The sequence below is a fragment of the Oncorhynchus clarkii genome, chromosome 17, assembly GCF_045791955.1.
Source record: "Oncorhynchus clarkii lewisi isolate Uvic-CL-2024 chromosome 17, UVic_Ocla_1.0, whole genome shotgun sequence".
Lineage (NCBI taxonomy): Eukaryota > Metazoa > Chordata > Actinopteri > Salmoniformes > Salmonidae > Oncorhynchus > Oncorhynchus clarkii.
The window spans coordinates 53477954-53503872 of record NC_092163.1 but is presented as its reverse complement, the minus strand read 5'-3'; the positions used below and the strand labels follow the sequence as shown (position 1 = coordinate 53503872).

General features: G+C 44.8%; 1 protein-coding gene across 2 annotated transcripts in view; it reads left to right on the top strand.

Annotated features, from left to right (window-relative positions):
• The first annotated feature begins 958 nt into the window (after positions 1 to 958).
• LOC139371109 (S-adenosylhomocysteine hydrolase-like protein 1) overlaps positions 959 to 25919 on the top strand; it is a 62553-nt gene continuing 37592 nt past the window's right edge. The window contains exon 1 of one of the 2 annotated variants that reach the window (XM_071111185.1): positions 959 to 1417. The gene's annotated coding sequence lies outside the window, so the exon portion shown is untranslated. Of the gene's footprint in view, positions 1418 to 16531; positions 16584 to 25919 lie in introns of those variants that run through there. The other variant, XM_071111186.1, reaches the window with a different exon arrangement.

The following is a 25919-nucleotide window of genomic DNA, read 5'->3' as shown; positions in this document are numbered from 1 at the left end:
CAACTCGTTAACAACAAAAAGTAATTATTTTCAAATAAACCAAATTTGCTATATCAACACAGTAGGCCAAAATATATCCTTTTTAAAAATTGTATGATTTTTTTTTTTACCACAATTTCGTGGTATCCAATTGGTAGTAGTTACTGTCTTGTCTCATTGCTGCAACTCCCGTATGGACTCAGGAGAGGCGAAGGTCGAGAGCCATGCATCCTCAGAAACACAACCCAACCAAGCCGCACTGCTTCTTGACATAATGCCCATCCAACCCGGAAACCAGCTGCACAAATGTGTCGGAGGAAACACCTGGCGACCTGGTCATCGGGCACAACGCCCGGCCCGCCACAGCAGTCACTAGTGCGCGATGAGACAAGGATATTCCTGCCGGCAAAACCCTCCCTAACCCGGACGACGTTGAGCCAATTGTGCGCCGCCCCATGGACCTCACGGTCATGGCCGGGAGTTGTTGATTGCGGGAGAGACATCCCACGGTACCCGAATAGCACGGACCCTCTGGAAAAGCCTATGAACTCCTCTATTCGACTGAAAATCACGGTCACAACTCTTATTGGTTGTCTGATACTGGGAACTGGTAACAACACCATCTGTGATTCGCTAACAACATTTAGATATGTATACAGCGAGATTAGATAATATACCATCCCATGAGGTGTTGAGGGAAAGACAGATTACCTATAGATTGGACATAACATTTTCTAGGCCATTAGCGATAACAGGAAATATCGCTAATGGCTTATGACTTTCATTAACATGCAGGCGTCACGCAGAGGTTAGCCACAGGGTGGTACTGTTGCCTAGGTTTATTAACACGCAGGCGTCACGCAGACGTTAGCAAGGCGTTGGTCTCATGTCATGCCAGTTAGACTTTCAATGGCAGGCTACAGCCACACGGTGGTACGGTTGCCTAGGCTTAATTTTGGCTCATATCACCCCCCATAGCGCACATTTTCAGGTGACTGCTATGCAAAAAGACTGCAGCTTGGTGCACGCGACGGAACTGCGCAGACAACCAGCCGTTTTATGACAGCAATTGCTACACTAGTTTGTAAAGATAAAATGGCCAACTAATATACCAAATGGTTTCTTCAGCTGCACAAATAATTCACTCTTCCTCAAAATACCGAACAGTTGGCAGCAACACTAATTCTGCAGCTAACTAGCTACTACCACGTTCTAACTCATTTGTTGCACGTTTTCATTATTTATCGGAATGTCGGACACTCTAGCGGACGGAAAGTTGGAGCTGAAACAAGCCAGCAAAGAAGTAAAGGAGAGCGAGAACGTGGCGGAAAAATACTCAGCCATGACAGTGAGCAAGAACAGCGAAATTGTCATGGGTGAACTGTCAGTGTCGTCCGCTGCGTTTAGTGCGGTCCTTACTCACAAACCTGTCAAAAAGGTAAGAAACATTAGCTATGTACGTATGTGTTTATTTTGCTACTTTTCTTATCTTCACATCATGTCCCATTCAGGATGTCCCATCTAAACATAACGTAATTCAATTATATTATTGACTTCGTTAGTAGCTTCTGCAATCCAACCATTTATTCCCAATGTATTTATAGTATTATTGCAGGTGTACACTTGGTGCAGTAACTTACGGTCTATGTCTGTCACCCACCCCCATAACCAGTGTTGATTTTAGCATGTATATATTGGTGGGGCAAACACATTTTTTTTTAGATGCATGCCAGCAGAGCCACTACACACGACACTAAACAATACATTAATTGCACTATAACGGTGACAAACGGTGCCCACAAACCGTTGGGGCCTACGTAAATCTGTCCCAACAGCAGAGCTTTCTTTTCAACACCATGGTGTGAATCATTACCACTGCTACATCTGGTTATCAGTGGAGCCTTGTCTGAGTGTATTCAGCCTCATTTACTTCCTTTTTGCTTAAACAAATGTTGTTTCTACGGACAATTAAGCTGTACAAACTATGGTATAAGGGAATGATGAGCAGATAAGAGGGATTCCATAATTTCGATTAAGACATTAATGATTGAGCAAGGACGAATGTAGTCAATATAACTTTAAGTTCAGCACTTTTGAAATGAGCAGTGACATGGGCCGTTCTTACGGTATTCTACCTGTACACCAAGTCAGAACCATAGGATAAATAAAGGGGGTATATAAACAGACAATGAAAGCTCTTACAATATTCAATGTTTACATTGATCTATAACAGGATATAGGCTATGCACCACCAACACTAGGCTAAGTTATGAGGGGGAAAGGGACCAAATTATTAGAGTGAGGCACATGGGCTTCTAACAGCTTACTACACAACATACTAGAGGTCGACCGAATATGATTTTTCAACGCCGATACCGATTATTGGAGGACCACAAAAAGTTCATACCGATTAATCAGCTGATTTATATTTTTATTTATTTATTTGTAAAATGACATTTACAACAATACTGAATGAACACTTTTATTTGAACTTAATATAATACTTCAATAAAATCAATTTATCTTCAAATAAATAATGAAACATGTTCAATTTGGTTTAAATAATGCAAAAACAAAGTGTTGGAGAAGAAAGTAAAAGTGCAATATGTGCCATGTAAAAAAGCTAACGTTTAAGTTCCTTGCTCAGAACATGAGAACATATTAAAGCTGGTGGTTCCTTTTAACATGAGTCTTCAATATTCCCAGGTAAGAAGTTTTAGGTTGTAGTTATTATAGGAATTATAGGACTATTTCTCTCTATACCATTTGTATTTCATCAACCTTTGACTATTGGATGTTTTTATAGGCTCTATAGTATTGCCAGTGTAACAGTATAGCTTCCGTCCCTCTCCTCGCCCCTACCTGGGCTTGAACCAGGGACACATCGACAACAACCACCCTCGAAGCATCGTTACCTTTCGCTCCACAAAAGCCGCGGCCCTTGCAGAGCAAAGGGAACAACTACTTCAAGGTCTCAGAGTGAGTGACGTCACGATTGAAACGTTATTAGTGCGCACCCCGCTAACTAGCTAGCCATTTCACATCGGTTACACCAGCCTAATCTCGGGAGTTGATAGGCTTGAAGTCATAAACAGCTCAATGCTTGAAGCACAGCGAAGAGCTGCTGGCAAATAAAGGAAAATGCTGTTTGAATGAAGGCGTATGAGCCTGCTGCTGCCTACCACCACTCAGTCAGACTGCTCTATCAAATATCAAATCATATACTTAATTATAACATAATAACACACAGAAATACGAGCCTAAGGTCATTAATATGGTAAAATCTGGAAACTATAATTTTGAAAACAAGACGTTTATTCTTTCAGTGAATCTAACGAGTGGCATCCTTTAGTCTAAATATTGCCGTTACATTGCACAACCTTCAATGTTATGTCATAATTATGTACAATTCTGGCAAATTAATTACGGTCTTTGTAAGGAAGAAATGGTCTTCACACAGTTCGCAATGAGCCAGGCGGCCCAAAATGCTGCATATACCTTGACTCTGCTTGCACGGAAAGCAAGAGAAATGACACAATTTCCCTAGTTAAAATAAATTTATGTTAGCAGGCAATATTAACTAAAGATCCAGGTTTAAAAATATATACTTATGTATTGATTTTAATGAAAGGCATTGATGTTTATGATTAGGTACACATTGGTGCAACGACAGTGCTTTTTTCGTGAATGCGCTTGTTAAATCATCACCCATTTGATGAGGTAGGCTGTGATTCGATGAGAAACTAACTGGCACCGCATCGATTATACGCAACGCAGGACAATCTAGATAAACTAGTAATATCATCAACTCACCTTGTTGTGCTGTGCTCACTTGAACAGGAAGGTGGCGCGGCGGTCCTTTCTGTGGGCAAATGTTGTCATCAAACTTTGTCATCAGTCTGGCATTTCTGGGTTTATGGTGCTTTCAAGACAACTGGGAACTCTGGGGGGGGGGGGAACAAGGTCGAATCATGACGTCAGTGATCTTCAAGTTAGAGCTCTAGAAAGAGGCTTGAGTTCCCGACTTGGAATTCCGAGTTGGATGACCGTTCAAAGCGTATTTTACCAGTCGGAGCTTCACCCCCCCACCCCCCAGAGTTCCCAGTTGTCTTGAACTCAGTGAAGTCTGAGATTTCCCAGTTCTGAGATTTCAGTTGTTTTGAACGCGGCAGAAGTCATGCTGGGTTGACAATGTATACAACCTTTTCTGGCCCCATGGTGTTAAGTGTTTATCCTTTTAAGCTCGGAAAAAGAAACCCTTAAACCCAGACTTGGACTACACACCCACTCCACTGAATAGCAGGCTAGTGATAGCTTTGCAACGCTTGCAGTTAGCCACTGATTCCTTCCAAACCACTCACTGTTGAATTTGTGATTTCCAACTTGTGTAATGTTTGGCCGATGAGCACTTATACATTTGATCTATAATTTCTCTTCATTTGACAAGGATTGAATAGTAGAATGTCGACTTGATTTGGGATGATGACTGCTTGTCTAGCTTGCTAGCTAAGATTTTGAAAGTATGATGACATGATCAGTCCAGTCAAAGCTACGGTAGATATAAGGTGATTTGGCGTCAATTTATCTATGGTCAATGACCTTGAGCCTTCTTGAATGGGCACTTCTAATGTAACTCTATGGCAGGACCCAAGGGGCTTGAATTTTCAAGCTATCCCTGTAGATTTTGCGGTGACGTAATGTCCCCATGAGTGACAGAACATTAAACCAATCATGGCGCAACTAGAGAACATTACTAACGTCTACGCTTGTATTTTCCACTGGCTGCCCCACCATCACAGAAAGCATTGAGGTAGGCTGAAACACCTGTATTTTGGAGCTGCCTTACCCAAGAATGCAAAAAAGAGACCATGTTTGTATGCGGCTTTATTAACTCAATGTTTATTTATAAATGTTTTTTATTTATTTTTTACATTGTTTGCAAACTGATGTGACACCTGCCCTGAATAATGCGACGCCACTGCCCATAACCAGACTTGGGCACAGTGTTAATGGAATTTGATTTATTGGCCACAAGCTGTCAGCTACAGTAAGGCCTAGTATGCATTTAAAGTTGGAATATGTAACTTTTTGGGCAACCCGACCAAATTCACATAGAAATGTAAGTTATAGATTTGTCATTTTCATTACAAGCAATTGTAGTAAGTTGTAGATCTGTTCTATGTGCACAATTTCTATGCTTCCTGTTAAGTTCTCATGCTTCTCATGCTCTGAATAAACATTAGCTTGGAGCGCTTTCCTGCGTTAGCACCCAGAAGCAGCCTGGCATATTATGCAAGCCAGAGGTGCAATGTTACACTCAATGAATGCACACACACACACACACTTGGTGGTTGTTATGCAACACTGGTTCGAATCAATGATTTATGTGTGCACTAGATGACTGACAGGGTTTTATGTATAAAAACCTTTAAGTACCTTTTTTACATGTTGATTTTTTTTTTTTAGAAAGTATTAATGTCAATATCCCCACCAAAACAAAAAATACTTAAATGCATGTGATTTTGTCCTTTAAACATTTAAATTAAATACTGCAGAATTCCATTCATTCCTATGGAGGTCTGTTTTCTGAGTGCCAGTATGGCTTCAAAGCCTCTCCATGGCCAAAACATAGCATCAGCAATCCAGGGTTTATACACATCATTGGTTGGAGTCCAGCAGGAAGTGAGTCTGAGAGCAATAGAAGTTGGACATACAGTTTCAGAGTGAGAGCGAAAGGTTTTTGTTACATTTCAGTTTGTTCACACAGATTTATGGGCCTATTTGACATGATAATTCCAATACAGTGTAGGCTTATTATTAGAAAATGTAAGGACAGATACAGACAAGGAGCTATAGGTGAGCAGTTATGCTGGGACTTGACCTTAGCTATGTGTGGGTGGTATTTGATATTTTATTAGGCTCCCCATTAGCTGTTGCAAAAGCAGCAGCTACTCTTCCTGGGGTCCACACAAAACATGAAACATAATACAGAATGACATAATACAGAACATCAATAGACAATAACAGCTCAAGGACAGAACTACATAAAAACATTTTAAAGGCACATGTAACCTACATATCAATGCATGCACCAAACTATCTAGGTCAAATAGGGGAGAAGCGTTTTGAGTTGTTTATCTGTTTTTTTAAAACCAGGTTGGCTGTTTATTTGAGCAATATGAGATGGAAGGAAGTAACATGCAAGGGCTCTATATAATATTGTACACTTTCTTGAATTTGTTCTGGATTTGGGGACTGTGAAAAGGCCCCTGGTGGCATGTCTGGTGGGATAAATGTTTTTTGCTAGTGTTCAGTGGGCAGTTATACAACACAACAGAGCCACTGTTGCACTTTTTTAAAAGAGCATACATCCACAAACTACTCCTCTTGAAACTAGGGGGCACTATTTTTTATTTTGGGAAAAATAATGTTCCCAAAGTAAACCGCCTATTTCTCAGGACCAGATGCTAGAATATGCATATAATTGACAGATTAGGATAGAAAACATTCCAAAGTTTCCAAAACGGTCAAAATATTGTCTGTGAGTATAACAGAACTGATATTGCAGGCAAAACCCTGAGAAAAATCAAACCAGGAAGTGGCTTTTATTTTGAAAACTCCATGTTCCATAGCCTCCCATTGCTCCATTTAAAGGGATATCAAGCAGATTCCTTTTCCCATCGCTTCTTCAAGGTTTCAACAATCTTCAGACATAGTTTCCAGCTTTTATTTAGAAGAATGAGCGTGAACGACCACATTGCGTAAGTGGATAGGTGGGGGCTCTCAGTGAGTTGTATGCAAAAGAGAAAGGCGGCCATTGTTACTCCCGGTCCTAGTGAAAAGCCAACTGTCCCGGTTGATATATTATCGAATAGATATTTGAAAAACACCCTGACGGATTGATTATAAAAAACGTCTGACATGTTTCTGTGGACATTATGGATATAATTTGGAATTTTTGTCTGCGTTTTCGTGACCGCTCTTTCCGGTGGATTCCTGGGCATAACGCACCAAACTAACTGAGGTATTTGGATATAAAAAATATCTTTATGGAACAAAAGGGACATTTGTTGTCTAACTGAGTGAAAACATCCGATGATCATCAAAGGTAAACGATTAATTTGATTGCTTTTCTGATTTTCGTGACCAAGTTACCTGATGCTAAGTGTACTTATTGTATTGTTTAGCGATCGATAAACTTACACAAACGCTTGTATTGCTTTCGCTGTAAAGCATAATTTCACAACAGGTGGATTAACAAAAGGCTAAGCTGTGTTTTGCAATATTGCACTTGTGATTTCATGAATATTTTCTAGTAATATTATTTGACTGTGGCGCTATGCTATTCAGCGTTGCTGACGACAATTATCCCGGATCCGGTATGGGTGGTTCAGAGAGGTTAAAAGTGATACACTACTCTTGATACTTTGTCAGCCCGTCTGTTTTTTTTCTCTGCTGCACTAAATGTCACTGATCCCCTTAACCTATTTTCTCCAATCTTTCCATTCCCCTCTGCCCAAATCTCTCTGGTCTGTAGTTGTATCCACTATGACCGCTTAGTTGTTGATTTTCCCTGCTGTAGTACCATTGGGAGAAATACATTCCACCTACCTGTAAATTGTTTCCATTCCTGAAAGCAGCAGTCTTTTTTTTTTGTTGTTGTTTAATTTTTACCCCCTTTTTCTCCCCAATTTCATGGTATCTAATTGTTAGTAGCTACTATCTTGTCTCATTGCTACTACTCCCGTACGGGCTCGGGAGAGACGAAGGTTGAAAGTCATGCGTCCTCCGATACACAACCCAACCAAGCCGCACTGCTTCTTAACACAGCGCGCATCCAACCTGGAGGAAACACCGTGCACCTGGCAAACTTGGTTAGCGTGCACTGCGCCCGGCCCGCCACAGGAGTCGCTGGTGCACGATGAGACAAGGATATCCCTACCGGCCAAACCCTCCCTAACCCGGACGACGCTATGCCAATTGTGCGTCGCCCCATGGACCTCCCGGTCACAGCCGGTTACGACAGAGCCTGGGCGCGAACCCAGAGTCTCTGGTGGCACAGCTGGCACTTCAGTACAGCGCCCTTAACCACTGCGCCACCCGGGAGGCACGAAAGCAGCAGTCTTGTCATACATGCCATTGGATATATGTCAAAACTCCCCAAGGAGATGTGGGTGTGGAGTCAGGCGCAGGAGAAACAAGTTCAGAATGGAAAGGGCGTTTAATAAACCAGTTCAAAAATCAAAAAAAGGATTGGTGGCAGCTAGTAGACCGGCGACGACGAACGCCGAGTGCCGCCCGAATAGGGAGAGGAGCCACAGTACATGACAGTACCCCCCCCACCGTGACGCCGGCCTCGAGGACGACCCGGAGGGCGAGGCGCAGGGCGTTCAGAATGGAGGCGGTGGAACTCACCCAGCAGAGATGGGTACAAGATGTCCCCCACCGGCACCCAGCACCTCTCCTCCGGACCGTACCCCTCCCAATCCACGAGGCACTGCAGGCCCCCCACCCGAAGTCTAGAGTCCAGGATGGACTGTACAGTGTACGCCAGACCCCCCTCGATGTCCAGGGGGGGCGGAGGGACCTCCCGTACCTCAACGTCCTATAGTGGACCAGCCACCACCGGCCTGAGGAGAGACACATGAAACGAGGGGTTAAGTGGGGAGCTGTAACCTATAACACACCTTGTTTATTCTCCTCAGGACTTTAAATGGCCCCACAAACCACAGACCCAGCTTCCGGCAGGGCAGGCGGAGAGGCAGGTTTCGGGTTGAGAGCCAGACCCTGTCCCCTGGTGCGAACATGGGGGCCTCACTACGGTGGCGAACAGCGCTCAGCTTCTGTCGCCCACCGGCCTGTTTAAGGGATTCCTGGATGGCTCTCCAGGTCTCCTTTGAGCGCTGCACCCAATCATCCACCGCAGGAGCCTCTGACTTTGATGCCACGGTACCAGGACCGGCTGATAACCCAACACGCACTGAAACGGCGACAGGAGTGGCGAAGTGAATTCTGGGCCATCTCGGGCCATGGGACGAACCTCGCCCAATCTCCAGGCCGGTCCTGGTAATAAAACAGCAGAAACCTGCCCACATCCTGATTCACTCTCCACCTGCCCATTACTCTTGGGTTGAAAACCAGAGGTCAGGCTGATCGAGACCCCCAGACGCTCCATGAACGCCTTCCAAACCAGGAAAGTGAACTGGGGACCCCGATCAGAAATTATATCCTCAGGCACCCCGTAGTGCCAGAAGACGTGTGTAAACAGGGCCTTCACACTCTGTAGGGCCGTAGGGAGACCCGGCAAAGGGAGGAGACGGCAGTACTTAGAGAACCGATCCACAACGACCAGGATTGTGTGTTCCCCTGTGACGGAGGAAGATCGGTAAGAAAGTCAACAGACAGGTGTGACCAAGGCCGCTGTGGAATGGGGAGGGGCTGTAACTTCCCTCTATGCAGGTGTCTAGGAGCCTTACACTGAGCGCACACTGAACAGGAGGAAACATAAACCCTCACATCCTTAGCCAAGGTGGGCCACCAGTACTTCCCCCTAAGAGCCCGCACTGTCCTCTCAATCCCCAGATGACCAGAGGAGGGTAGCGTGTGGGCCCACCTGATCAATCTATCACGAACACCAAGCGGGACGTACTTCCGGCCTGCTGGACACTGTGGTGGAGGAGGTTCTAACCGAGACGCCCGCTCGATGTCCGCATCCACCTCCCATAACACTGGTGCCACCAGACAAGAGGCCGAAAGTATGGGGGTGGGATCGATGGGCCTCTCCTCGGTATCATAGAAACGGGACAGTGTGTCGGCCTTCGCGTTACGGGAACCTGGTCTGTAAGAGATAGTAAGGCGAAACCTGGTAAAAAACATCGCTCACCTTGCCTGGCGAGGACTCAGTCTCCTCGCCGCCCGGATGAACTCCAGATTACGGTGGTCAGTCCAGATGAGAAAAGAGTGTTTCGCCCCCTCAAGCCAATGTCTCCACACCTTCAGAGCTTTTACCACAGCCAGCAACTCCCAATCCCCCACATCATAGTTTCGCTCCGCCGGACTGAGCTTCCTTGAAAAGAAAGTGCAGGGGTGAAGCTACGGGGGCGCGCCTGAGCGCTGCGATAGCACGGCTCCAACCCCAGCCTCGGATGCGTCCACCTCAACTATAAATGGCAAAGAGGGGTCCGGATGCGCCAATACGGGAGCGTCCTCTCCCATCTCTCCATTCTCGCCAACACCTGATCCATAGCTGTCCCCAAACGGTGTAATACCGCTGTATGTTGTTGCATGGACGGGGTGGGCGTGTCAGCTCCTGCTGACTCCATGATATCCGGTGCAGGATTCTGTCAAAACTCCCCAAGGAGATGTGGGTGTGGAGTCAGGCGCAGGAGAAACAAGTACAGAATGAATAGGGCGTTTAATAAACCAGCTCAAAAATCACAGGACACCTGACTACAGCAGTAGCCATGAAACACACTCAGACACAGTCCAGGGAAAAACCACGTGTAAAACATGAACTAGCGAAAAACGCAACACAAACTGACAGTAAACGAAAACAATCCCGCACAAAAACCCAAAGGAAATGTCGAGATAAATTCCCCCCTTAATTAACCAAAATGAAACCAGGTGAAAACACAAAACAGACATAACCAAAAGAAAAGGAAAAAGGATCAGTGGATCGGTGGCAGCTAGTAGACCGGCGACGACGACCACCAAGCGCCGCCCGGACAGAGAGAGGAGCCACCTTCGGTGGAAGTCGTGACAATATAATGCCTTGGATGACTAACAATGGAGAGACTATCAGAAACTGGGATTTCCTTGACTTTATATGCGCTGATGAAGTCACTATCTTAACATCCTTCTTGACCCTGTGACTTCCTTAGCTTCTCAACTCTTACCCTCTGGTGACTTATTGGTGCTGTTGGCTGTCAGTGACAGAAATATCATTACTCATCCATGAAAGAGTTGATACTGACTTCATCTGTTTTCTGTTAATATAGCATTTCTTTCAAGAAACAGTTGTTTTGTTGTTATTGGACCTTCATTTGTTTCTGTCGCTCAGTATGCTGGTCAGTGTTATCCATTAACATGTTTGAGTAATACACCAACTGAACCGTGTTACTAGCTTTTGTGGGAGAGTTTTTATGTGTGTGTGTCTGTGTGGTGTTCACATGTAGTGAGAGCAGCATAAGCTTGTTTCCCACAAATCAAATCAAATTGTATTTGTCACATGCGCTGAATAGAACAGGTGTAGTAGAACTTACAGTGAAATTCTTATTTACAAGCCTTTAACCAACAATGCAGTACCTAAATACCTAACAAAAGTAAGAGTTAAGCATAACAAATAATTAGACAACACAGTAAATCACAATAGCGGGGCTATATACAGGGGGTACCGGTACAGAGTCAATGTGCGGGGGCACTGGTGTCGAGGTAATTATGTACATGTAGGTAGAGTTATTAAGGTGGCTATGTGTAGATCATAACAGAGTAGCGGCAGCGTGGGGGTGGGGGCGCAATGCAAATAGTCTGGGTAGTGCCGTGTCTTTGGCATCATTAAAAGTGAAGGCTGTTATTTTATCAAATCAATTCTCTGTAATTATTATTACGTGATTAAACTAATCATGTAAATGTAATTAACTAGGAAGTCGGGGCACCAAGGAAAATCTTCAGATTACAAAGTTATAATTTTCCTAATATAACTCTTCAGATAAAATCTGATCAATCAGTCTTCTAATTAATGAATTATTCTCTACCTCAAGTTAGTATAATTCCAAATGCCGTTTGATTAGATGTTCAGGAGTCTTATGACTTGGGGGTAGATGCTGTTTATAAGCCTCTTGGACCTAGACTTGGCGCTCCGGTACCGCTTGCCGTGCGGTAGCAGAGAGAACAGTCTATGACTAGGGTGGCTGGAGTCTTTGACCATTTTTAGGGCCTTCCTCTGACACCGCCTGGTATAGAGGTCCTGGATGGAAGGAAGATTGGCCACAGTGATGTATTTGCCGTACGCACTACCCTCTGTAGTGCCTTGTGGTCGGAGGCCGAGCAGTTGCCATACCAGGCAGTGATGCAACCCGTCAGGATGCTCTTGATGGTGCAGCTGTAGATCCTTTTGAGGATCTGAGGACCCATGCCAAATATTTTCAGTCTCCTGAAGGGGAATAGGTTTTGTCGTGCCCTCTTCACGACTGTCTTGGTGTGCTTGGACCATGTTAGTTTGTTGGTTATGTGGACACCAGGGAACTTGAAGCTCTCAACCTGCTCCACTACAGCCCCGTCAAAGTGAATGGGAGTGTGCTCGGTCCTCCTTTTCCTGTAGTCCACAATCATCTCCTTTGTCTTTGTTGTTGTCGTCCTTGCACAACACGGTCAGGTCTCTGATATCCTCCCTATAGGCTGTCTCATCGTTGTCAGTGATCTGGCCTACCACTGTTGTGTCATCAAATTTAATGATGGTGTTGGAGTTGTGCCTGGTCATGCAGCCATGAGTGAACAGGGAGTACAGGAGGGGACTGAGTACACACCCCTGTGGGGCCCCTGTGTTGAGGATCAGCGTGGCGGATGTGTTGTTACCTACCCTTACCACCTGGGGGCGGCCCGTCAGGAAGTCCAGGATCCAGTTGCAGAGTGAGGTGTTTAGTCCCAGGGTTCTTAGCTTAGTCATGAGCTTTGAGGGCACTATGGTGTTGAACGCTGAGATGCAGTTAATGAATAGCATTCTCACATAGGTGTTCCTTTTCTCCAGGTGGAAAAGGGCAGTGTGGAGTGCAATAGAGATTGCATCATCTGTAGGTCTGTTGGGGCGGTATATGAATTTGAATGGGTCAAGGGTTTCTGGGATAATGGTGTTGATGTGAGCCATGACCAGCCTTTCAAAGCACTCATGGCTAAAGATGTGAGTGCTATGGGTCGGTAGTCATTTAGGCAGGTTATCTTAGTGTTCTTGGGCACAGGGACTATGGTGGTCTGCTTAAAACATGTTGGTATTACAGAGTCAGACAGGGAGAGGTTGAAAATGTCTGTGAGTGTAACAGAACTGATATGGCAGGCAATCCATCCAGATTTTTTTTCCCAGCTCACCACTGATTACAATATCTGTGGCTTTTTACAATTGCAATGGCTTTTTTGGGATATAAAGTAAACTTTATCAAACAAAAGGACTATTTGTTATGTAGCTGGGAACATTGTGATTGCAACCAGATTAAGATCTTCAAAGGTAAGTGATTTTATTTTATCGCTATTTCTGACGCCTCTGCTTGGTTGGAAATGTATGTAATGCTTTTGTGTGCGGGGCGCTATCCTCAGATAATCACATGGTGTGCTTTTGCCGTAAAGCCTTTTTGAAATCTGACAAAGCGGCTGGATTAACAAGAAGCTATGCTTTTAACTGATGTATAACACTTGTATTTTCATGAATGTTTAATATTACGATTTCTGTATTCTGAATTTCTCGCTCTGCAATTTCACCGGATGTTGTCGATGTGGGACGCTAGCGTCCCAATGAGCCCTAAGAAGTTAATACATGGCTGACAGACAAGTTCCTTACTTTCTCCCCCTTCCTCTTGCCTCTTCCATTTTTGCAGTAATGCTGCAATTAGTTGGTTGTAATTTTGAGTAGAGCAGACATTTTCATACATTTTTGTTAGCTCCATGTGTGACAACACAGTAATGTAAAAGTTGTGTTTTTTTTTAATGATCCAATACAAAATATAATACACTAGTCATAATTTGGTTGTAATCCAGAGAGGTTAGAACAATTATCTAGATCCTCTGAGGCTGGGGAGGGTTCCTGAAACCTTTACTCTTCAGTTGTAACACACACACACTCCCTCCCTCACACGCACTCTCTCTCCATTTTCTCACATAAACACACACACACACCACTCTCTCTCCCACAAAGCCTACACACACTACTGCCAACTTTAAAAACATTAGCCACCAATAAGAATGTAAGGAGTACCAGAAAGATGGATTCTTTAATATAGTTTAGGATTACATTTTTAGGCCTATATTAATCCTACTTTTTGAAGCGCATCTCGTGACTAGCAGACATGACAGTAAAACAATTAGGTTTTTAAAGAGAAGTGTATCAAAACCAGAGGTCGACTGATTAATCGGCATGGCCGATTAATTAGGGCCGATTTTCAAGTTTTCATAACAATCAGTAATCTGCCTTTTTGGATGCTGATTATGGCCGATTACATTGCAATCCATGAGGAAACTGTGTGGCAGGCTGACCACCTGTTACGTGAGTGCAGCGTCAAAAGGACCTTGTGGCAGCAAGGAGCCAAGGTAAGTTGCTAGCTAGCATTAAACTTATCTTATAAAAAACAATCGATCTTCACATAATTACTAGTTAACTACACATGGTTGATGATATTACTAGGTTAACTAGCTTGTCCTACGCATATAATTAATTCAGTGCCTGTTAATTTATCATCGAATGACAGCCTATTTCAACTTGATGAAACGGGTAATGATTTAACAAAAGCGCATTTGCGAAAAAGCACATTTGTTCCACAAATGTACCTAACCATAAACATCAATGCTTTTCTTAAAATCATTACACAGAGGTATATATTTTTAAACCTGGATATTTAGTTAAAATAAATACATGTTAGCAGGCAATATTAACTAGGGAAATTATGTCACTTCTCTTGCGTTCAGTGCAAGCAGAGTCAGGATATATGCAACAGTTTGGGCCGCCTGGATCATTGTGAACTGTTTCTTCCTAACAAAGACCATAATTAATTTGCTAGAAATGTACAGAAATATGACATAACATTGAAGATTGTGAAATGTAACAGCAATATTTAGACTTAGGGTTGCCACCCGTTTGACAAAATACGGAATGGTTCCGTATTTCACTAAAATAATAAACATTTTGTTTTAAAAGTTTCCGGATTTGACCATATTAATGACTTAAGGCTTGTATTTCGTAAGTCTCGTAAGTCTATGATTTGATATTTGATAGAGCAGTCTGCCTTAGTGGTGGTAGGCAGCAGCAGGCTTGTAAGCATTCATTCAAACAGCTCTTTACTGCGTTTGCCAGCAGCTCTTCGCAATGCTTGAAGCACAGCGCTGTTTATGACTTCAAGCCTATCAACTCCCGAGATTAGGCTGGCAATACTAAAGTGCCTATAAGAACATACAATAGTCAAAGGTATATGAAATACAAATGGTATAGAGAGAAATAGTCGACGCATCATAATTCCTATAATTACTACAACCTAAAACTTCTTAGCTGGGAATATTGAACCACCAGCTTTCATATGTTTTCATGTTCTGAGCAAGGAACTTAAATGCTAGCTTTTTTACATGGCACATATTGCACTTTAACTTTTTTCTCCAACACTGAATTTTTGCTTTATTTAAACCAAATTGAACATGTTTCATTATTTATTTGAGACTAAATAGATGTTATTTATGTATCATGTTAAGTTTAAATAAGAGTTCATTGTTCCTTCAGTATTGATGTAATTGTCATTATTACAAATATATATATATAAATATCGGCCGATTAACCGGTATCGGCTTTTTTTTGGGGTCCTCCAATAATCGGTATCATAATCGGTCTAATCAAAACACCAATAGTGCTAGGCTGTGAGAAATATCACTGATATAATTATTCTGAAAGAAAGCTTCTAAGAACTAGTGTTGCACGGTATACTGGTAATAATCATGTTACTAAGATGTCATGATACTTATGGTCACAACATTTTAGGATACCGTAGTATTTCATATGATATTACCACATTTTCCGGCCCGACTGATCTAAAGAACCTGTTTATAAGTGTCTGTTAGAAAATGTTCATAAATTCAGTTACATTTTTTAAGCAACTGACACTTACATGGCAGTTGGATATTCCCCAGTGAAGCATGAAGTGTGCTTAAATAAAAGTTCCCTTTGGTATGGTAGTACGTTTTATTATGGTTTATATTGTAATGAGGTCACTAGGGTCACTGCTGACGGCCAGGTGCGGGTACTATTGGCTAATGGAATTAAATGGCTAATGACTGACTGCTCACTCTAAAACCACACTGGTGGTGGTGGTGGTGGAGGTGAACAATTTGGTGTAAGTAGGATGGGTCAGAATAGTGGGTATTTTTAGGCTGGACCATATCTGTGGGCCTGGTCAGATCTGCTGCAGTGCTTTTAGGCTTATGGAAATAGGCTTTAATTCCCTTTCAATCCTTTTTATTAGCCAATGACCTCAGGCTCAATTAGCAAGCAGCCACTGCCGGGATTTCACAGGATGGAAAGGGGCACGAAACTTACAAAATCGAAGGGAATGGAACATTAGCAGAGAGACTGTGAGAGGGAACAGATCCAGACTGAGACAATACTGCAAACAGGGAAACGACTCAAGTTAAGGACAGAAGGAGAGAGGAGGGAAGTGGATTGGTCAGGTGGCTGATGGTGGGGGCTACGGTACGGCCCTCTTTTGCCCTCCTGGAGTGGATATTGCTATGATAACAGATGCTGAACGTAACAGCCAGGAGAAGAGCTTGAGCACTGGTGAGGGATGAACGTGGAGCCTGTACTGCAAGTGGGGGGTATGGAGCTACAAGCGGGAGCCATGGCTCAGGCACACAGACACAGGGTGAGTGAGAGGGTGAGTGAGTGGGTGAGGAGTAGTTCTATGCACTGCTCCATAAAAACCCTCTATGACTGAGCCATGCAGCCTGACCGTGTCTCACTTAGGAAGATAAAATAATCAGTCATTTTATATTTGCCTTTTTTTCAGCTCAGTTTATTTTTTTTCAAAAGGTTGTGAACTTTCAACACCCTTAAGGTGATATGAGTCACATTGTAGCAAAGTTACAATGCAAACATTTTAATGCTAACTTGCTCAGTTATATTGGTAAGGTAGATAGAGAATCTCCCCTCTAAGCATATGCTGTCAAATGTTTTTCTTTGCAATTGATAGAGGTCAGCTTTCTGAAAGAGGATTATGGATGTGTACTGAATTTTGCTGTTGTGCGGTCCCGGTTCTCTACAAAAATGAAGTGGATAATTGACTGAATGCAATAGGGCAGGGTTAGGCAACTAGATTTAAACTGCGGGCTGGAACATAATTTTAATAATTTGCACACTGCAAATTGAACAGTAAGCCCAAAAAGAGATTATATTTGAAAATAATATTTTCATAACTTGATTACATTGACACAATCACATCTCTTTTTATTTGTGGGAATACTTGGTAACAGATTTCCTAAATTAGACTAAAATTCAGCAAAATATTTTTTTATGTATTTGTTTGTGGTCCCCGAAAAAGTCACTTGTGGGTCATTATTGGTCCACGGGCCGCCTATTGCCGACCCCCTGTGATAGAGAGCATTATGGTGGAAACAGTTCTTATAGCCGACAAGAACTTTCAAACGTCAGATTGGCAGTTACCTCAATTCCGGCTTCAATTTAGACTCCTCTGCCCTGGGCTATTTCTGTACAACCCAATTTTCGGGGTATCAAGAGGAAACGCCTGCGTTAGAGGCAAGAGAGGGGGAGTTCTGGTGAGATTAAAGCAAAGGTAAAACTGGCCACCTCTTCCCTCTAGTCTATTGGCTAATGTACAGTCACTTGATCATAATATGATTGACCTCCAATTGCGCATTTGCTACCAATGGAACTTGCGTAACAGCAAGTATTTCTGCTTTTCTGAAACATGGCTTTTGAACAAGATATCCGCCATGGCAATCCAACTCGATGGATTCTCCATTCTCCGAGCGGACACGACAGTGAAGTCAGGGAAATCGAAATCCCGAGGGAATTTTAAGCTGTTATTGACTGTTGTATACATTCCACATTCCATTCCATTTAACAAACTGTACAAGGCTATAAACAAGCAGGAAAATTTCACCCAGAGGCTGCTTTCCTTGTTGCCAGCGATTTTAGTTATGCGTCATTAAGACACGTGATGCCCAACTTCCATCAACATGCTTTCTTTGCCACTAGGGGTGATAAAGTCAGAGACCACTGTTACTCTACCCACAAGCAAGCATACAAGGCACTCCCTCGTCCCCCATTCTGCGAATCGGATCATGACTCTGTACTCCTGCTTCCTGTTTACAAGCAGAAGCTAAAACAGGAAGTACCCATAACTCTCACCTTTGAGAAATGGTCATCAGAATCAGAGATTATGCTACAGGACTGCTTTTGCTAGCTCTGACTGAAATATGTTCTGAGGTGCCGCCGATAGCATCGACCATCTAACAACCTCCGTCACTGGCGACATTAGGAAATGCATTGTCGACGTTGTCCCCACTGTGATGGTTTACTGCTTCCTCAATCAAAGCCCTGGATTAAAGATGCACTGCATAAATCTCTCCACCATTTCCTGGTTGCTAAGGTTGCTAAAATTCTAATAGTTCGCCTCATTTCAGTTTGTGACAAAGGCAAGCATAGTGTAGAGAATCATTGTTCATTCTAAACCGCTGTGAAATATATATTTTCCATAACCAACAATATTGTATTTTCAGCTGTTTGAAGCTGATGTCCAAACCAAAAGTAAAAGATGCAAAAACTAAACTTAAGAACAGGAAGTATAGAAATAATGCGCATAGAACAGATTTACCGCTTCTTGCTTTCAATGAGAATGAAAGATCTGTCACATCCTGACCTTAGTTCTTGTGTTATTTGTTTGTTTTAGTTGGTCAAGACGTTAGTTGGGTGGGCATTCTATGTTTTGTGTTTCTAGGTTGGTTTTCTGTGTTCGGCCTAGTATGGTTCTCAATCAGAGGCAGGTGTCGTTAGTTGTCTCTGATTGAGAATCATACTTAGGTAGCCTGGGTTTCACTGTTGTTTTGGTGGGTGATTGTTTTCGTGTCTGTGTTTGTTCGCCACACGGTACTGTTTCGGTTTTGTTCACGTTTATTGTTTTGTATTCATTGAGTGTTCAGTTTATGTTTTAAATAAACAACCATGGACACTTACCACTCCGCATCTTGGTCCGATCCTTGCTACACCTCCTCTTCAGAAGAAGAGGAGGAAAACCCTTACAGAATCACCCACCAACCAAGGACCAAGCGGCGTGGTAACGGGCAGCAGCAACAGCGGCCGAAGACACAAGACTCCTGGACGTGGGAGGAAATCCTAGACAGGAGAGGACCCTGGGCCAAGCCAGGGGAATATCGCCGCCCCAAAGTGCAGCAGGAGAGGCAGGAGCAGCAGCAGCGGCCAGCATCACAAGACTCATGGACATGCGAGGACGAGTTGGACGGAAAAGGACCCTGGGCAGAGCCAGGGGAATATCGTCGCCCCAAAGCAGAGATGGAGGCAGCGAAAGCAGAGAGGCGGCATTACGAGGAGCTGGCACGGCAGCACGACTGGAAGCCCGAGAGGCCGCCCCAAAAATGTATTGGGGGGGGCACAGGGAGAGTGTGGCAGAGTCAGGAGTCAGACCTGAGCCAACTCCCCCTGTTTTCCGTAAGAAGCCAAGGAGGAAACCAGAGCCGGTCAGGGCGGTAATGGAGCAGTCGGCGAAGTTGAGGGGTGAGTCTGAGATTGTCGAGGAGTTGTTGGACAGATTGGAGGAGAGTGAACGGAGGGGAGATTATGAGACATTCGAGGAGTTGTTGATGAAATTGGAGGAGAGTGAGGAGAGAGAGCTGTTGGTTTGGCGCAGTATGCACGGCACTCGTCCTGAGGTGCGTGCTAGTCGTCTGGTGAAGACTGTGCCAACCTCACGCACCAGGCCACCTGTGCACCTCCCTAGCCCTGCACGTCCTGTGCCAGCTCAGCGCTACAGTGCTCCTAGCAGTGCTAACCGTTGCGGGCGTTGTACTGGTCAGGCACCGTGTTATGCGGTGGAACGCACGGTGTCCCCAGTACGCATGCTTAGCCCGGTGCGCTACATCCCAGCTCCCCACATCTGCCGGGCTAGGGTGAAGATCCAGCCAGGGCGGATGTGCCAGCCCTGCTCTCAAGATCTCCAGTACGCCTTCAACGCACCAGCCCTCCGGTGGCAGCCCCCTGCACCAGGCTGTCTCTCCGTCCTTTATCTACAGGTGCTCCCGCCTGTCCAGCGCCGCCAGAGCCTTCCTCCTCCCCAGCGCCGCCAGAGTCTCCCGTCTCCCCGGCGCCGCCAGAGTCTCCCGTCTCCCCGGCGCCGCCAGAGTCTCCCGTCTCCCCGGCGCCGCCAGAGTCTCCCGTCTCCCCGGCGCCGCCGGAGAGTCTCCCGCCTCCCCGGCGCCGCCAGAGCCACCAGTCTAGCTTGGAGCCGCCAGTCTGTCATGAGCCACCAGTCTGTCATGAGCCGCCAATCTGTCATGAGCCGCCAGTCAGCCAGGAGCCGCCAGAGTCGCCAGCCAGCCAGGAGCCGCCAGAGTCGCCAGCCAGCCAGGAGCCGCCAGAGTCGCCAGCCAGCCAGGAGCCGCCAGAGCCGTCAGCCAGCCAGGAGCCGCCAGAGCCGTCAACCAGCCAGGAGCCGCCAGAGCCGTCAACCAGCCAGGAGCCGCCAGAGCCGTCAACCAGCCAGGAGCCGCCAGAGCCGTCAACCAGCCAGGAGCCGCCAGAGCCGTCAACCAACCAGAAGCCGCCAGAGCCGCCAATCAGCATGGAGCCGCCAGCCAGCCAGGAGCCGCCAGAGCCGTCAGCCAGCCAGGAGCCGCCAGAGCCGTCAGCCAGCCAGGAGCCGCCAGAGCCGTCAACCAGTCTGAGCTACCTCTCAGTCCTGAGCTACCCCTCAGTCCTGAGCAACCCCTCAGTCCTGAGCTACCCCTTAGTCCTGAGCTGCCCCTCAGTCCGGAGGAATTTGTTAAGTCCAGAGGTGTCCCTCAGTCCTGTGGGCCTATTTATTAGGGTTCCCAGGTCAGGGTCTGCAAATTGAACACAAGTAAGCCCAAAATCGCCGTTCCTAGGAGGCCACAGAGGCGGACTAAGACTATGGTGGAGTGGGGTCCACGTCCAGCGCCAGAGCCACCACCGTGGACAGATGCCCACCCAGACCCTCCCCTATTGGTTCAGGTTTTGCAGCCGGAGTCCGCACCTTGGGGGGGGGGTGTACTGTCACGTTCTGACCCTAGTTCTTGTGTTATTTGTAGGACTTGAGTTGGGTGGGCATTCTATGTTTTGTGTTTCTAGGTTGGTTTTCTGTGTTCGGCCTAGTATGGTTCTCAATCATACTATGAGAATCATACTTAGGTAGCCTTCACTGTTGTTTTGGTGTTTGATTGTTTCCATGTCTGTGTTTGTTCGCCACATGGTACTGTTTCGGTTTTGTTCACGTTTATTGTTTTGTATTCATTGAGTGTTCAGTTCATGTTTTAAATAAACAACCATGGACACTTACCACGCCGCATCTTGGTCCGATCCTTGCTACACCTCCTCTTCAGACGAAGAGGAGGAAAACCCTTACAAGATCTATAACTCACATTTCTATGTGATCTATTAACTCACAACAAAAAGTTACAAATTGCAGCTTTAACACAGAGGTTGATGCTAAACTAAAGGACAGGGCTAACGCACATAAGGCTATCGCAGACAACCCTGAGGCTACTGCTGAGGACTACGACCTCCGCAGAGTCCTCAAACGAGCAAAGGGACAGCACAGAACCTAGGAGGCTCATGGTTCTCACCCCCTTCCATAGACATACACAGTAATTATGACGTCCTCCAACCTATCGGAGCTCTTGCAGCATGAACAGACATATGTTGCCCACCCAATCAAAGGATCAGAGAATGAATCTAGTACTGAAAGCCTAAGATGCAGCTAGCTAGTACTGCAGTGCAAAACTTTTTTGTGAATGGTTGAATGCGAGAGAAGACAATAGTTGAACAGTTTTTGAACAAATTAATATCTTCCAAAATGAAGAAGCAAGACATCTCGTAATATTATTTCAGTTTCACTTGCTTAGCTAGCAAATGCAGCTAGCTAGTTTAGCCTACTCAAACACCCTGCTCAAACAGAGGGATGCTATGTTAGCTAGCTGGCTATGACTATCCAACACAACACTTTAACTCTTCCAAGTCAAGGTAAGCTTTTGGTTTTACTCATCTATTGCCACCGCGGCCCGCCAGTGTAACTGCTTACTTGACTGTACACTAACTTTACTGCATGATTGTAGCGGGTTGACTAAAGCATTAGTTCTATTAGCTATGTTGACTATGATGTTACTTTAGCTAATATAGTGACAAAGATGTAGGCTATGTGTAGCAGTTATGATATGATTTGGCTTGGAAAGGTTTTTTTCGTCTGGTCACTTACAGCTAATGTGTTGTGCATTGAAGTCCACACGCGATGGGACAAGGTGAGTGGAGGAGAGTGCATAACGTTAGATGTGAGAAGGAATACAACGTGGCTGCTATGAAATTGAACTGTGTTTACGCGTGATCAGGGGTGTATTTATTTAGCCGATAATGTTGAAAAAAACATTCTTAAAAGGAAGCAAACTGAACAAAACAGGGATGAACATACCTGAATTTGTCCAATAGAAACTCCTTTGCAACTGTTGGACTAATGATTGCACCCTGTATCAGCTAAATGCAGGTAAGAGTGTGCAATCCGGTATTGAATGTTTCACTGTTTGTCCATGTGTCACTGTCACCTCATATTTTTCTCTCGACCTGTTTGCACCAACGTTTATAACTTTCATTCATAGGCTAGGTTGTAGCAACCTCATGATGGGTATAGGGAAAATGTGAGTATCATGTAGTAGCCTAAACCTATCGCTGTTACTTTGAACTGAACTCCCTCATCTTAAACGGCACTGACCGCCACTGGTATAGGAATATGGTGGAATGATATTACACAGGCTCTGCCGCATGTGGCAGGGGCTCCAGTCCATTACGGATTACAAAGGAAGAACCAGGCATGATCTGCCCAATGATGCCTTCTACCAGACAAACTCAATGCATTTTATGCATGCGTCGACAATAAACACTGTGGGGTGTGTGAAGGCCCCACCGACCCAGAGGGCTGGGTGATCTTGCTCTCCAAGGCCGACTTGAGTAAGGGCTTTAATCAGGTCAACACTCGCAAGGCCACAGGGCCCGACTGTATTCCGGAGCACGTTCTCAGAGCATGCACAGAACAGCTGGCAGGCATATTACCAGCCATTTTCATCCTCTCCTTGTCCCAGTCTGTAATCCCCACATGTTTTAAACTGACCACCATCATTCTTGTTCCAAAGAACTTGTAAGGCTTCATGCCACAATGACTCCCGCCCTGTAGGACTCACATCTGTAATCAGGCACACATCAACTCCATCATCCCAGACACCCTAGACCCACAATTTGCATTCCCACCCAACAGATTGATAGACGACACAATCTCAATTGCACTCCACATTGCCCTCACCCAACTAGATAAGAGGAATAGCTATGCGAGTATGCTGTTCTTTGACTACAGCTCAGCGTTCAACACCATTATCCCCTCCAAGGTTGTCACCAAGCTTAGGACCCTGGGACTGAACACCTCCCTCTGCAACTGGATCCTGGACTGTCGGACCGTCTCCAAATGGTGAGGGTAAGCAACATCACCCCTGCCATGTTGGCCCTCAACACGGGGGCCCAACAGGGATGTGTGCTTAGTTCCCTCCTATACTCCCTGTTCACCCACGACTGTGTGACCACGCACGACTCCAACAACTCCAACAACAACCTTTCCATCAACATCACTAATGCAAAGGAGCTGATCGTGGACGACAGGAAATGGTGGGGGTGGCACGCCCCTATCCACATTAGTGGATTGTGTCGAGAGCTTCAAGTTCCTTGGTGTCCAAATCAAAAAGGACTTAAAATGGTTCACATACATGCACAAAGTAGTGACGAAGGTGCTGGTTCTACAGCTGCACCATTGAGAGAATCTTGACTTGCTGCATCACTGCTCGGTGTATGGTAACAGTACTGTCCTCGATCACATGGTGATACAGAGGGTGGTGTGGACAGCCAGGTACATCACTAGGGCCGAGCTCCCTGACATCCAGGACCCCTTTCAGGCAGTGTGAAAGGAAGCCCTGGAAAATTGTTAGACTAAAGCCATAAACTCTTTGGGCACCGGTGACTCCACACACACTCGCACAACCTGAAATACAATCATCATATACGTTATACTGCTTGTTACGAATCCCTTTTGGCCCGACAGTCTAGGGGGGATGGTAATGAGACCCGTAACATAACTCATGTAAATTATAATTGTGACAAAGTAAAAGTGTGAACGTAATAACCACGACAACTGAAATCTACCGTCAAACTCAAGGTTTATTTGATAAACACACAGTAATGGGGGAGCAGGAAAAGGGGCTGAGCTGGACCCAAGGAAAGAAACAAATATGCAAAAACACCCCTAAGCTAGACTAGCCTACTTTAACAACAGCTAACTAACCAAAAATACAGTGGGTGGTCCGCCCAGTTCTAACTAGTGTTTTTAACAAAGTTTACCTACGGGTAGTGTATGCCCATGGGCGACTTGTCTTGGTTTCCCCCTTTTCCCACCAGCAAACACCATAAGCAAAAACAATACTCACAGGAGATGACAAAGTGATTTGGAGGTGCTCAAACAAAAGAGAGGTTAAGACACAACGAGAGAGTGAAACACTTGGATCTACATACATGGCACTTACAAAGAGATTGAGCTACTGAAATCTATGAAGAACAGAGATCTACCAACATGGCATTTACAAAGAGATTGAGCTCTTGAAATCTACAAAGAACAGAGATCTACAAACATGGCATTTACAAAGAGATTGAGCTCCTGAAATCTACAAAGAACAGAGATCTACAAACATGGCATTTACAAAGAGATTGAGCTCCTGAAATCTACAAAGAACAGAGATATACAAACATGGCATTTACAAAGAGATTGAGAGCTCTAGAGCAAACAAATGATGGGGTTTTTAAACCATGGGGAAGGAACTGTGATAGGGTAGGAAACAGGAGGAGGTGTGTCTTCTGATTGTTGATTGGATTGTTGACTGATTGGGGAGTGATGATTTTCACCTGTGAGGGGAGCCGGAGAGAAAAGAAACACACACAGGATACACACACAGGATACTTGTATCCGTAACACTGCTACTACTCTATCAGATATCCCGATGCCTAGTCACCATACTCCTATACAAATCTACCTCTATCACTCCAGTATCCCTGCACATTGTCAATATGGTATTGGAACCCACCCTGTATATAGCTTCTTACTTTCTCTTGTTTTTCTTATTTTTATTTGTGTGTTTTTGTTGTACCTTGTTATTTTTTGTACGATATTGATTACTCCATTGTTGGGTTTTGAGCTTGCAAGAAAGGCATTTTACTGTACTTGTGCACGTGACATAAAAAATGTGTTAACATGACTTGAAATTAAAGCAACTCTAGGGGACGGAGGTAGCAAGTCTTGTGTATGCCAAGTAGTAAAACGGACACATAGTCACCTCAGCATCACACGCTTACACATACTGTATTTCTTTACAACAACGCACGGACCAAGAAAACAATCAATCTCTTTGTACACAGTGCTTTGGCAGAGTGCCTCTGTACTTTGAGCCCGGGTTCTTTTCAATGCTGAGACTGTGTTCTGTTTCAGTTGTGGCTTAATTTAAGAAAGGATTGAGCTTGTGCACAGCGTTCCAAAGTAAATGCAAAAACCTCCCAAGCCATCCCTCCCTGCCTAAGGACTCACATTGGAGGAGGATAGAGTTATAGCTACTGCTGTTTGCAAGGAATTGATCTCAAATCTCAGTTTCTGAGCATGCAAGCTCCCTGGTTCTTGGTTAAAAAAGAAAGAAAAAGCTTTTGGTTTTGGAATCAGTGTCCTGCAGGCACAAAATGTGATACGAGCACAAAATGTGCTGACAGTGGTAGATACAATCAAAGCAAACATTTCCATTGGTGATTCTGTATAACCTGTCACTATCCACCCAGGTCCTCACCTGCATGACATGTGGAGGTATGTGCATTCAACCAGAACTGTGTGACCCAGACTCAACCTTCAGGAATAGGTTGCTAC